Genomic DNA, 14,098 nt, shown 5'->3' on the forward strand with positions numbered 1-14,098 from the left:
TACCTTTAGGCTCTAGAGGAGTCAATTGGAATTAGACAATTTTAAATAAAGAAGTCCTGTTGACAATTCACGAAGTAAGTGATCAGAATTTTTGACCACGCACTGATAATTTTCTATAAAGAGTTTGCATAAAGTATGTGATGTCAGTGGACAAGGTTAATTATTTGTCAAAAATTCAAAATGTTACCAACCTAAAATAATTTAAAGACAATTTCAACTATGGCAATGTAAAGTTCATATGTAAATCACAGCAGCAATCAAAGGAGGAATAAATGATGAGAGGTATTGTGAAGACAGGCGACGATTTGCAATATTATTGATCAACAGTGGGAATTATATACAAGTGCAAAAGAAGGAACAGGGAGGAGTCCATCATAAATAATCAATTCAAGGTATTTCGGAGGTGCACATGCAGTTCAGCATCCAAATTATGTCCTAATGGGTTTTCTGTACCCATTAGTAATATCATTCTCGACTCTGCTCTTCTTAGCTCAAGAATGCGGTTTCCACCCCTTTCTTTCTGTTTGACAATTTTGATGCCAGAGTACTTAAGTTGATTACTGTCACTTGAGTGGAAATCAGAGAAATGTTTGGCCATGGGACATGTAAAGTCCTTATTCTTGATTGCACGTAGATGTTGTAGGATGCGGAGTTTAAGTTTATTAATTGTGCTACCAATGTAGTATTTTTGACATGGACATTCCAACCTGTAAATTACATATTTTGATTCACAAGTAATGTGATCTTGAATCTTTTCGTGATGGCCATTCTGTAGTTGGTAAGAAGTAATGTTTTTACCCTGTTCACACGCCTTGCATTTTGAACATTTCCAGAATCCCGGTGTGGTTAACCAAGACGTGGTGGCTTGTGGTTTGATTTCAAAATGGCTGTGAGTGAGAATATCTCCCAGAGAAGCAGTTTTGCGGTAAGTGATTCTTGGTCCGGCAGGGAGAATTTTTTTGAGGGTGTCATCAAGCAGCAGTACATCCCAATATTTGGATATGGTTTTTTGGAATTCTTTACTTTGGTTGTTGAAATCAATTATGAGTCTAGTTATGGAAGCAGTGTCCTCTTTATTTCGGCCTACTTGGAGTAATTCATCTCTGTTTTTGTCTTTAACTCGGTTAATTGCAGTTAGGATTACATCCATAGGATAGCCTCTTTGTAGAAAACGTTGACTCATCTCGACTATTTGTGTGCTGAAATCTGAGACTTCTGAGCAATTTCTTCTGGCTCTTAACATCTCCCCATAGGGGATATATATATATATCCACCACAATCTTCTCACACAAGAAGACGCCGACAACCAAATTGGAGGAAAAGGGTGCTTTAATTCTTGCATGGAGTATGCAGCAGTTGCAATATGCAACTGCTGCATACTCCATGCAAGAATTAAAGCACCCTTTTCCTCCAGTTTGGTTGTCGGCGTCTTCTTGTGTGAGAAGATTGTGCTGGATTTAAAGTGGGTTCTTCGTGCCCCTTACGCCGACCCGCCCTGCCAGGGTCTGGGGCTTCCTGTCACGAAGATTTACGGACTGGATATATATATATATTATTATTATTTTTTTGATTTTTTTTTTTGATTTATTAATAACTTTGGTGCCTTTTGATGAATCTTCACAAAATGTTCCCAAAAATTGTGATCAAAGCTTAAGGAAAAGCTGAAAAGCGTAAGGAGTTATGGCAAGTGACTAAAGCTAAAGATGTTACAACAAACAAATGATGGACGGAATGCTGACAATGCAGACATTCTCCCCCAGTCAAGAGATCTGGGTTAAATCCATCGTTCTTTTGCCCACTACGCCACCCCAGTTTAGACATGGCCATATGCAAATCAGTCTTGACCCTGTGCCTCATGGGAACAGTCCAGCCCGAACTGCCAAGCCATGTCTTCCCTGGACCGGAATCAAGCATCCTAGGACAGGTTTCTGGCTATCAGCTGTCATCAGCCAGGATAGCTTGACTCCAGTGGCGTAGTGAGCACGGGTCCCACGTCTCGGAATACCCATCCCACTTAAGGCGAAAAGCGTTACAACAAACAAATGATGGACGGAATGCTGACAATGCAGACATTCTCCCCCAGTCAAGAGATCTGGGTTAAATCCATCGTTCTTTTGCCCACTACGACACCCCAGTTTAGACATGGCCATATGCAAATCAGTCTTGACCCTGTGCCTCATGGGAACAGTCCAGCCCGAACTGCCAAGCCATGTCTTCCCTGGACCGGAATCAAGCATCCTAGGACCGGTTTCTGGCTATCAGCCGTCATCAGCCAGGATAGCTTGACTCCAGTGGCGTAGTGAGCACGGGTCCCACGTCTGGGAATACCCATCCCACTTAGGGCGAAAAGCGTTACAACAAACAAATGATGGACGGAATGCTGACCATGCAGACATTCTCCCCCAGTCAAGAGATCTGGGTTAAATCCATCGTTCTTTTGCCCACTACGCCATCCCAGTTTAGACATGGCCATATGCAAATCAGTCTTGACCCTGTGCCTCTTGGGAACAGTCCAGCCCGAACTGCCAAGCCATGTCTTCCCTGGACCAGAATCAAGCATCCTAGGACCGGTTTCTGGCTATCAGCCGTCATCAGCCAGGATAGCTTGACTCCAGTGGCGTAGTGAGCACGGGTGCCACGTCTGGGAATATCCATCCCACTTCGTTACAACAAACAAATGATGGACGGAATGCTGACAATGCAGACATTCTCCCCCAGTCAAGAGATCTGGGTTAAATCCATTGTTCTTTTGCCCACTACGCCACCCCAGTTTAGACATGGCCATATGCAAATCAGTCTTGACCCTGTGCCTCATGGGAACAGTCCAGCCCGAACTGCTAAGCCATGTCTTCCCTGGACCGGAATCAAGCATCCTAGGACCGGTTTCTGGCTATCAGCCGTCATCAGCCAGGATAGCTTGACTCCAGTGGCGTAGTGAGCACGGTTCCCACGTCTGGGAATACCCATCCCACTTAGGGCGAAAAGCGTTACAACAAACAAATGATGGACGGAATGCTGACAATGCAGACATTCTCCCCCAGTCAAGAGATCTGGGTTAAATCCATCGTTCTTTTGCCCACTACTCCACCCCAGTTTAGACATGGCCATATGCAAATCAGTCTTGACCCTGTGCCTCATGGGAACAATCCAGCCCGAACTGCCAAGCCATGTCTTCCCTGGACCGGAATCAAGCATCCTAGGACCGGTTTCTGGCTATCAGCCGTCATCAGCCAGGATAGCTTGACTCCAGTGGCGTAGTGAGCACGGGTCCCACGTCTGGGAATACCCATCCCACTTAGGGCGAAAAGCGTTACAACAAACAAATGATGGACGGAATGCTGACAATGCAGACATTCTCCCCCAGTCAAGAGATCTGGGTTAAATCCATCGTTCTTTTGCCCACTACTCCACCCCAGTTTAGACATGGCCATATGCAAATCAGTCTTGACCCTGTGCCTCATGGGAACAGTCCAGCCCGAACTGCCAAGCCATGTCTTCCCTGGACCGGAATCAAGCATCCTAGGACCGGTTTCTGGCTATCAGCCGTCATCAGCCAGGATAGCTTGATTCCAGTGGCGTAGTGAGCACGGGTCCCACATCTGGGAATACCCATCCCACTTAGGGCGAAAAGCGTTACAACAAACAAATGATGGACGGAATGCTGACAATGCAGACATTCTCCCCCAGTCAAGAGATCTGGGTTAAATCCATCGTTCTTTTGCCCACTACGCCACCCCAGTTTAGACATGGCCATATGCAAATCAGTCTTGACCCTGTGCCTCATGGGAACAGTCCAGCCCGAACTGCCAAGCCATGTCTTCCCTGGACCGGAATCGAGCATCCTAGGACCGGTTTCTGGCTATCAGCCGTCATCAGCCAGGATAGCTTGACTCCAGTGGCGTAGTGAGCACGGGTCCCACGTCTGGGAATACCCATCCCACTTAGGGCGAAAAGCGTTACAACAAACAAATGATGGACGGAATGCTGACAATGCAGACATTCTCCCCCAGTCAAGAGATCTGGGTTAAATCCATCGTTCTTTTGCCCACTACTCCACCCCAGTTTAGACATGGCCATATGCAAATCAGTCTTGACCCTGTGCCTCATGGAAACAATCCAGCCCGAACTGCCAAGCCATGTCTTCCCTGGACCGGAATCAAGCATCCTAGGACCGGTTTCTGGCTATCAGCCGTCATCAGCCAGGATAGCTTGACTCCAGTGGCGTAGTGAGCACGGGTCCAACGTCTGGGAATACCCATCCCACTTAGGGCGAAAAGCGTTACAACAAACAAATGATGGACGGAATGCTGACAATGCAGACATTCTCCCCCAGTCAAGAGATCTGGGTTAAATCCATCGTTCTTTTGCCCACTACTCCACCCCAGTTTAGACATGGCCATATGCAAATCAGTCTTGACCCTGTGCCTCATGGGAACAGTCCAGCCCGAACTGCCAAGCCATGTCTTCCCTGGACTGGAATCAAGCATCCTAGGACCGGTTTCTGGCTATCAGCCGTCATCAGCCAGGATAGCTTGACTCCAGTGGCGTAGTGAGCACGGGTCCCACGTCTGGGAATACCCATCCCACTTAGGGCGAAAAGCGTTACAACAAACAAATGATGGACGGAATGCTGACAAAGCAGACATTCTCCCCCAGTCAAGAGATCTGGGTTAAATCCATCGTTCTTTTGCCCACTACGCCATCCCAGTTTAGACATGGCCATATGCAAATCAGTCTTGACCCTGTGCCTCATGGGAACAGTCCAGCCCGAACTGCCAAGCCATGTCTTCCCTGGACCAGAATGAAGCATCCTAGGACCGGTTTCTGGCTATCAGCCGTCATCAGCCAGGATAGCTTGACTCCAGTGGCGTAGTGAGCACGGGTCCCACGTCTGGGAATATCCATCCCACTTCGTTACAACAAACAAATGATGGACGGAATGCTGACAATGCAGACATTCTCCCCCAGTCAAGAGATCTGGGTTAAATCCATTGTTCTTTTGCCCACTACGCCACTCCAGTTTAGACATGGCCATATGCAAATCAGTCTTGACCCTGTGCCTCATGGGAACAGTCCAGCCCGAACTGCTAAGCCATGTCTTCCCTGGACCGGAATCAAGCATCCTAGGACCGGTTTCTGGCTATCAGCCGTCATCAGCCAGGATAGCTTGACTCCAGTGGCGTAGTGAGCACGGGTCCCACGTCTGGGAATACCCATCCCACTTAGGGCGAAAAGCGTTACAACAAACAAATGATGGACGGAATACTGACAATGCAGACATTCTCCCCCAGTCAAGAGATCTGGGTTAAATCCATCGTTCTTTTGCCCACTACTCCACCCCAGTTTAGACATGGCCATATGCAAATCAGTCTTGACCCTGTGCCTCATGGGAACAATGCAGCCCGAACTGCCAAGCCATGTCTTCCCTGGACCGGAATCAAGCATCCTAGGACCGGTTTCTGGCTATCAGCCGTCATCAGCCAGGATAGCTTGACTCCAGTGGCGTAGTGAGCACGGGTCCCACGTCTGGGAATACCCATCCCACTTAGGGCGAAAAGCGTTACAACAAACAAATGATGGACGGAATGCTGACAATGCAGACATTCTCCCCCAGTCAAGAGATCTGGGTTAAATCCATCGTTCTTTTGCCCACTACTCCACCCCAGTTTAGACATGGCCATATGCAAATCAGTCTTGACCCTGTGCCTCATGGGAACAGTCCAGCCCGAACTGCCAAGCCATGTCTTCCCTGGACCGGAATCAAGCATCCTAGGACCGGTTTCTGGCTATCAGCCGTCATCAGCCAGGAAAGCTTGACTCCAGTGGCGTAGTGAGCACGGGCCCCACGTCTGGGAATACCCATCCCACTTAGGGCGAAAAGCGTTACAACAAACAAATGATGGACGGAATGCTGACAATGCAGACATTCTCCCCCAGTCAAGAGATCTGGGTTAAATCCATCGTTCATTTGCCCACTACGCCACCCCAGTTTAGACATGGCCATATGCAAATCAGTCTTGACCCTGTGCCTCATGGGAACAGTCCAGCCCGAACTGCCAAGCCATGTCTTCCCTGGACCGGAATCAAGCATCCTAGGACCGGTTTCTGGCTATCAGCCGTCATCAGCCAGGATAGCTTGACTCCAGTGGCGTAGTGAGCACGGGTCCCACGTCTGGGAATACCCATCCCACTTAGGGCGAAAAGCGTTACAACAAACAAATGATGGACGGAATGCTGACAATGCAGACATTCTCCCCCAGTCAAGAGATCTGGGTTAAATCCATCGTTCTTTTGCCCACTACGCCATCCCAGTTTAGACATGGCCATATGCAAATCAGTCTTGACCCTGTGCCTCATGGGAACAGTCCAGCCCGAACTGCCAAGCCATGTCTTCCCTGGACCAGAATCAAGCATCCTAGGACCGGTTTCTGGCTATCAGCCGTCATCAGCCAGGATAGCTTGACTCCAGTGGCGTAGTGAGCACGGGTCCCATGTCTGGGAATACCCATCCCACTTCGTTACAACAAACATATGATGGACGGAATGCTGACAATGCAGACATTCTCCCCCAGTCAAGAGATCTGGGTTAAATCCATTGTTCTTTTGCCCACTACGCCACCCCAGTTTAGACATGGCCATATGCAAATCAGTCTTGACCCTGTGCCTCATGGGAACAGTCCAGCCCGAACTGCCAAGCCATGTCTTCCCTGGACCGGAATCAAGCATCCTAGGACCGGTTTCTGGCTATCAGCCGTCATCAGCCAGGATAGCTTGACTCCAGTGGCGTAGTGAGCACGGGTCCCACGTCTGGGAATACCCATCACACTTAGGGCGAAAAGCGTTACAACAAACAAATGATGGACGGAATGCTGACAATGCAGACATTCTCCCCCAGTCAAGAGATCTGGGTTAAATCCATCGTTATTTTGCCCACTACTCCACCCCAGTTTAGACATGGCCATATGCAAATCAGTCTTGACCCTGTGCCTCATGGGAACAATCCAGCCCGAACTGCCAAGCCATGTCTTCCCTGGACCGGAATCAAGCATCCTAGGACCGGTTTCTGGCTATCAGCCGTCATCAGCCAGGATAGCTTGACTCCAGTGGCGTAGTGAGCACGGGTCCCACGTCTGGTAATACCCATCCCACTTAGGGCGAAAAGCGTTACAACAAACAAATGATGGACGGAATGCTGACAATGCAGACATTCTCCCCCAGTCAAGAGATCTGGGTTAAATCCATCGTTCATTTGCCCACTACGCCACCCCAGTTTAGACATGGCCATATGCAAATCAGTCTTGACCCTGTGCCTCATGGGAACAGTCCAGCCCGAACTGCCAAGCCATGTCTTCCCTGGACCGGAATCAAGCATCCTAGGACCGGTTTCTGGCTATCAGCCGTCATCAGCCAGGATAGCTTGACTCCAGTGGCGTAGTGAGCACGGGTCCCACGTCTGGGAATACCCATCCCACTTCGTTACAACAAACAAATGATGGACGGAATGCTGACAATGCAGACATTCTCCCCCAGTCAAGAGATCTGGGTTAAATCCATCGTTCTTTTGCCCACTACTCCACCCCAGTTTAGACATGGCCATATGCAAATCAGTCTTGACCCTGTGCCTCATGGGAACAGTCCAGCCCGAACTGCCAAGCCATGTCTTCCCTGGATCGGAATCAAGCATCCAGCTAAAGATGGGCTGTCAGTTTGTTTCCAGAGTTATAGATAAAGTGTTTGAAATCTTTTGTACACTGGAGTCATTGTATTTCTGTGAGGAAATACGTTTGGATAAATAACAGGATTCTTCGTTCCTGTTCGACGGAGCCTCTCTGCATCGGCACGGGGCTCTACAAACGAGGAAATTGTGTCTGGTTTTTTGGAAGGAGCCTGCCCCGCATGCCCCCTTTTACAAAACAAAACGGGAACTGTGCCCAGGAGAAATTGTAACAGGAGGCCGGCAAGGGTTGCCTGTGGAATATATTCTGCTGGTTGGTGTTCAAGGAATTAAAGCACACACTCGGAGTCTGAAAATGCACGAGGCAAGTTCATTGCACGGTTTTATTTTGCATGTTTTCCTACAGCATTAATAACATTAGGAAATGCAGTGCTTCAAACATCTAATAATTTAACAAGTACGCAGTTTATTGAAATCTCTCTTTAAAAGTTCAAAAATGCGCTCATCAAACACGAACACAGTAATTGGTAGGCTGCAACCAATCAGGTAGTCTTACCTATGCTAGAAAAGCATGTGATATTTTGCGTAAGTTTGAAGCTTACCTTCCTGTGATCAAGGCTTAAGGAAAAGCTGAAACGTGTAAGGAGTTATGGCAAGGGACTAAAGATGGACTGCCAGCCTGTCTCCAGAGTTTGAAATAAAGTGTTTGAAATCTTTTGTACACTGGAGTCGCGCACACACACACACACACACACACACACACACACACACACATATATTTGATTTATTAATAACGTTGGTGCCTTTTGATGAATCTTCACAAAATGTTCCCAAAAATTGGCCTACTTAGTTTAGTTCTGCATGGAAAGTTTTGGGGTGATCTATCAAGCAAGGGCCAAGAAAAAGTGTGGGCGGGGCAAAAATGTGTATTTCCCATGCAATTTTCCATAGTGATTTTAGACACGACTACAGCCCGAACTGCTGAACAGATTGACACTAAATTTGGCAGAAAGCGAGCCCAGGGTCCAGAAAGAGCCCTTTTCTAATTTGGTGTATATCTGTTCAGTAGTTTTGCAGTTTTTAAAGAACAAATATTAATGTATTTCAAGGGCCGCAAATCCTCTGAGGAGAACTGATTGGCTGCCAACACTTCAATTAGGAAGTTTTGGCAGCCAACTTGGGACTCAAACTCATCCAAGTCTCAAGAAAAAAAAAAACATAAGGGGGCAGGGTAGGAATACCATGACGCCTTTGGTCTGGTGGTGCGGCCCCAAAGGGACCCCGCCAGGGGCCAAAAGCATTTTCTTGTTCAATTTTTCCACAAATGCAAGGTGCGAATCTGCAGCAAAATAACAAATTAAAATGCAGACTACCGCACTTGTGTTCTATATGCCCCTGGGTGTGCCAGCTCCTGGGGTGGAGTTTATATCATAAAGGGCGTCGGGTGTGGTTGCCCTCCTGGGTCATATTCAGCCCCAGGGGCCACCGTCTTCCCAATGTCAGGCTGATTTATAGAAGGGGGTGGGGCAGAGTGACCCCCTTCCCGGTTCTTTTTCGGCCCCGGGGACCACCACCTTCCCGGGGCAGGCCAACCGGTAAAAGGGCGAGGGGGGACGTGCCCACCTCCTCGAGTCCTTAGTGGCCCTGGGGACCTCATCCACCAGGGCCAGGCTTATCTATGCCCATGGGTGCCCACCACTGGGACATAGAGGTTTCCCTGCCTGCACTATTGCGGGCAGGGAAACCTCTGTTTGCTTGCGCTTGGCAGGAGCAATTTAAAGCTCCCACCAAGCGAGAGCAAACAGTTACTACTCTCCCAGTGGGTGGGAGCAGGCAAAATGCTCCCGCCCAATTGGCACATACTTTTCATCTGTTTCCCTGCCCACTGAAAACATATGAAAAAATTGCTCCCGCACATAGGGAGCTGAATTTTTTTGCTGCTCCCTGCGTTTAGTGGTAATTCTGATTTCTACTGGAGGTGGGGAACTGGCTGGGGCAAGAGGGGCAGCAGGGGCATTTGGGCTCCCCCACGCCCCCCACTATAGAGGCAGTGGTTGCCCTGGGTGGGCTCCAGGGTACCCACCATTGACTGACTGGGCCCTGGGATCCCCAGGGTCAAAATTGGCTGGGGAGGGGGCCGCACACGGCCCCTCCCCTTCACTAATTTCAGCCCAGCCTTGGGGGATGGGTTCCATGGGGGCTAAAATCGGCCTGGGGAGGGGGTCCACATGGCCCCTTCCCATTTAGATGCTGGCCAGGCCCTGGGAGTTCAGGTCCCTAGAGCTCAAATTTGGCCCGGGGTGGGGGTCTGCATGCCCAGTCCCCTTAAGAATAAAGCCGGGCCCCTGGAGATGGGGTCTCCGGGGCCAACATTGGCCTGGGGAAGGGGGCAGTGTGCCCTCTTCTCTCTTTTAAATATAGAATGGGTGCCTGCGTGGGCTTCGGAGATGGGGTACGTGGGGAAAATATTGGCTCGGGGAGGGGGGTTGCATGCCCCGACTTTATAATAAGGCCAGGCCCTGTGAGAAGGGGTCTCCATGGCCAAAATCGTCCAGGGCAGGGGGCTGCATGCCCTCCTCCCTCACAATTTAAGTGATGGGCCCGGCGGATGGGGTCCCTGGGGCCAAATATGGCCTGGGGGGGACAACACATACCCCATTCCCCTGTAAAAAGGTGGCAGGCCATTGGGTCCCCTGAGCCGAACCAGGCCTGGGGATGGGGGCCACGCCGCCCCCCTCCCTTTGAAAACCTTAATGAATGTGAATGCATCACTGATCCATTGGAGCAAATCTAATCTGGGGTGATTTTCTTTTTTGTCATCTCCTGGTGAGAGCAGAGTGCATGTACTCCCTTTTAATTACCCTGAGTATGCAAATGTCCAAAATAATCTGCAGGGTCCGCTCGTATCCCGCCCTGTTTTCCTTAGTAGTATGCAAAGGTCTATGCAAAGGTCTTCCAGCCTTTTCCCACATTGATAGACAGCTTACCAAAGGGCCCACGAGCGTGTTTCCCGTCGATTTTGTTGATGCTTTCTTTATGCAGAGGAATATGAGGACATCACCACTAAACAAACAAACACTTACTTCATATAGATAAGAGGAAGTACGACTGTTTGGTGGAGATTCACCCCTTTGTATTCTCGTTCTCTTCTGCTGATGAGGATTCATGTTATCACAGATTTGTGGATGAAGACGCTACAGGAACAATCACATTGCCTAAATTACATGCACACAAGGTCACTGGAGGCATTACCTCATGGTCCTTTACGCAGCTGTAGTGTAGAATATTCACTAGACATTTACCCAACAAGGTAGCACTAACTAATTAACCAGTAGAAAGTACTCCAGTTGGATAGACATTTTCAGCAAAAATGAGGCTCCATTCTGGCCCTGATGCTCATTTCATAAAATTTGAACCTCAATGGGAAGCACTTACAATATAAGCATAAGCAGGTGCCCCAGTTGTAGCGCCCCTCCAGTAAACCACAAAACGATCCTAACTTCTTGGGCTTTGCAAAGGAAAAGCAAGTGTGTTTTCTCTCGTTTTCCACGTTGAAAAATAATTTGAAATCCTTAATGGAGGTGACTGCATCAATGATCTATTAGAGCGCATTCTGATCTGTAGTGACTGTGATGATTGGTTTCTTTCTTGTTGTCTCCTGGTGAGAGCAGAATACATTGTCCATCCATAGCACCACTCGCACACCCACTCACAGACACACACACAGGCCCTCACAGACCCACACAGGCACTCACACACCCACTCACACAGGCACTCAAAGATCCACTCACAGACCCACACAGGCAGTCACAGGCTCACTCACAGACCCACACAGGCACTCACACACCCACACATGCACTCACACACCCACTCATAGACCCACAGACACAGTCACACACCTACTCACACACTCACTCACAGACCCATGCAGCCACTCACACCCAGTCCCTAACCCAAGCAGATACTCACACACCCACTCAGAGCCCCATACAGCCACACACACATCCACTCAGACACATACAGCTACTTAAAACACCCACTCACCAACCCATACACTCACACACTCACTCACACACCCACAAAAACACTCACAAACTCACTCATAGACCAATACAGCCACTCACACACCCACTCACTGACCTATACAGCCACTCATACACCCACTCTTAAAGGTGACAGGTTACAGTTGTGAAATAAACTTTTTGTGGAAATTCACTGAAAAAAACAAAGATTACAGGGATGTTATAGTTAGGAAATAGAATTAAACAAATACCTTAGAAATACACTGAAACAACCAAAGGTTATAGGGAAGTTATAGTTAGGGAATAATTTTTTTTTAAATGTAGAATTCACTACGAAAACCAAAGGTTACAGAGACATTATAGTTTGGCTCAGATTTCACTCGTACAAAACCATACAAATTCAGCAGTTATAGTTTCCTGAGGTAACTATAACTTACTCCCCTGCAATACACTGCTTATGACCTCACATATTACATCACTCTCTTTTTAACTATAACGTCCCTGTAACCTTTGTTTTTTCAGTGAAAATATATATATCCACACACAAAAGGTTACCCTTAAGGAAGAGCCTCCAAGTAGGTCATAATCGCACTTTCTTTACTTGGGATACTGCTGTGCATTTAAACAGGAACTTGCTTTAAAATACATAACAACCTCTGCCAGATGTGTTTCGAGTGTCCTCTTAATCATTGGCATGCGGTGTAGCAATGAGTTCCGGCAAGTGTGCTACTCATTATATCTCCTGAACCACCCCCAGTGGGCGTGGCCGCCTCTGCAGCCTTCTGGTTCATGTAGTAGCACCGCAGTATTACTCTTGTGAGTTTTGCCCAGAGTCAAGCGTTGAAATGGTGAAATCCCCAGTGGGTAAAAGCAAAAGTTTCTTTCAAACACACTGCCTCGTTCATGTGTCCCAATAGGCGCCTACTTCCCGCATCACGGTAACCGCAAGTCCGAGGTCACCGCAGGTCCGCCACAACAGAGGGGCTCCTTCTGCGACTGGGTCAGCCGCAATTTATCCACACACAAAAGGTTACCCTTAAGGAAGAGCCTCCAAGTAGGTCATAATCGCACTTTCTTTACTTGGGATACTGCCGTGCATTTAAACAGAACTTGCTTTAAAATACATAAAAACCTCTGCCAGACGCGTTTCGAGTGTCCTCTTAATCATTGGCATGCGGTGTAGCAATGAGTTCCGGCAAGTGTGTTACTCATTATATTTCCTGAATATATAATTTGTTTATTTTAATGGCGTGAAGCCAAAACGCATCTGTCTGGTGCAGTGGTCGTGTGGACAATAAAAGTCTGAAGGAGTTATATCCCCAGTGTGCGCCTCAATTTGTGATTGAGACGAGGTCATTGTTTGGGAATATATATATGTGGAGAAATCCCCTTCTCACGCCGCTGCGCTGCAAGGATACCACACACTCCAGGTTAGTCCAAAAGATTCTTAATTTAAATAAACACAGGCAAAAGTCTTCAGCACTTTTACATAATGTGTACTCATCAGTAATAGGAAAAAAGACTTCATTAGTCCAACATACAAAAATGTTTCTTCCCTAAAAATAAATTAACATGGTATCTCCCCAAGAAAAAATAGAATAAATTGAAAAAACAAATTAAAATTAGATAAAAATACAAAATAAGGAACATTACAATACTATGCAAGTGCATATAATCACTGTTGATACAGTCTCTCTCAAGGGTGCCCATACCAGAGTCCAGAAAAAGAGAATGACGGCCAAGTGACCTACGAGAACACACGGGGGCTTTAGCTGGTGATGGGGAAAGGAACTGGATGTGAGATGTCAAGTGACCAGAGTAGACACACCAGTGGTAGAGAAAAAGAGATCTACACAGAGTCCCAATAGAGACAAACAAGACAGGGGGATGATTCAGTGCCAGAGTGGCAGTGGTAGCCTGTGGAAGGTGTAAGGTCATCTACCCCTGTAATAGCTCAGACAAAGTAGGGTTGCATGTGTCATATGGACTCCCGGCTCCTTATATGCAAGTGAAAAACTCCAGTGTCACAGAGCCCCCAACCCCCTGGATATGAGAGAAGTGTGAGGATATGCAGCAGGAAGATCAAGAAAATACTGGGGGAAAAGACTGATATCACCACTGGGTGTGCTACCCCAAATGTACATATAGCTCCTCATCCTGGTTGAGGCCTCCCGGGTGTGTGCTGTTGAGACTGATTATGTATCGGTATTCCAGTCTTCTGAGGGCCCGTTCCCTGTCACCACCTCTGGTCTTGGCCGGAACCCTCTGTCCATTCCAAAAAAGCTAATTTTGAGATTCTGAGCATCAGTAGAGCCATGCAAGATGTTGCAGTGCCTTGCCATGGGATATGTTGTGTCATTATTACGAATGGCCCTGAGATGCTCCAGGACTTGTTTCTTCA

General features: G+C 47.8%; 1 long non-coding RNA gene across 2 annotated transcripts in view; it reads left to right on the forward strand.

Moving 5' to 3' along the window:
- The window catches only part of LOC146805962 (uncharacterized), a 109,418-nt gene that overhangs the window by 32,560 nt on the left and 62,760 nt on the right, over positions 1 to 14,098 (forward strand). For both annotated transcript variants that reach the window (XR_014967531.1, XR_014967530.1), the window contains exon 2: positions 834 to 925. This is a non-coding gene — a long non-coding RNA (uncharacterized LOC146805962). The remainder of the gene's footprint in view (positions 1 to 833; positions 926 to 14,098) is intronic.

Source organism: Triturus cristatus, chromosome 8, assembly GCF_964204655.1.
Source record: "Triturus cristatus chromosome 8, aTriCri1.1, whole genome shotgun sequence".
Taxonomy (NCBI): Eukaryota; Metazoa; Chordata; class Amphibia; order Caudata; family Salamandridae; genus Triturus; species Triturus cristatus.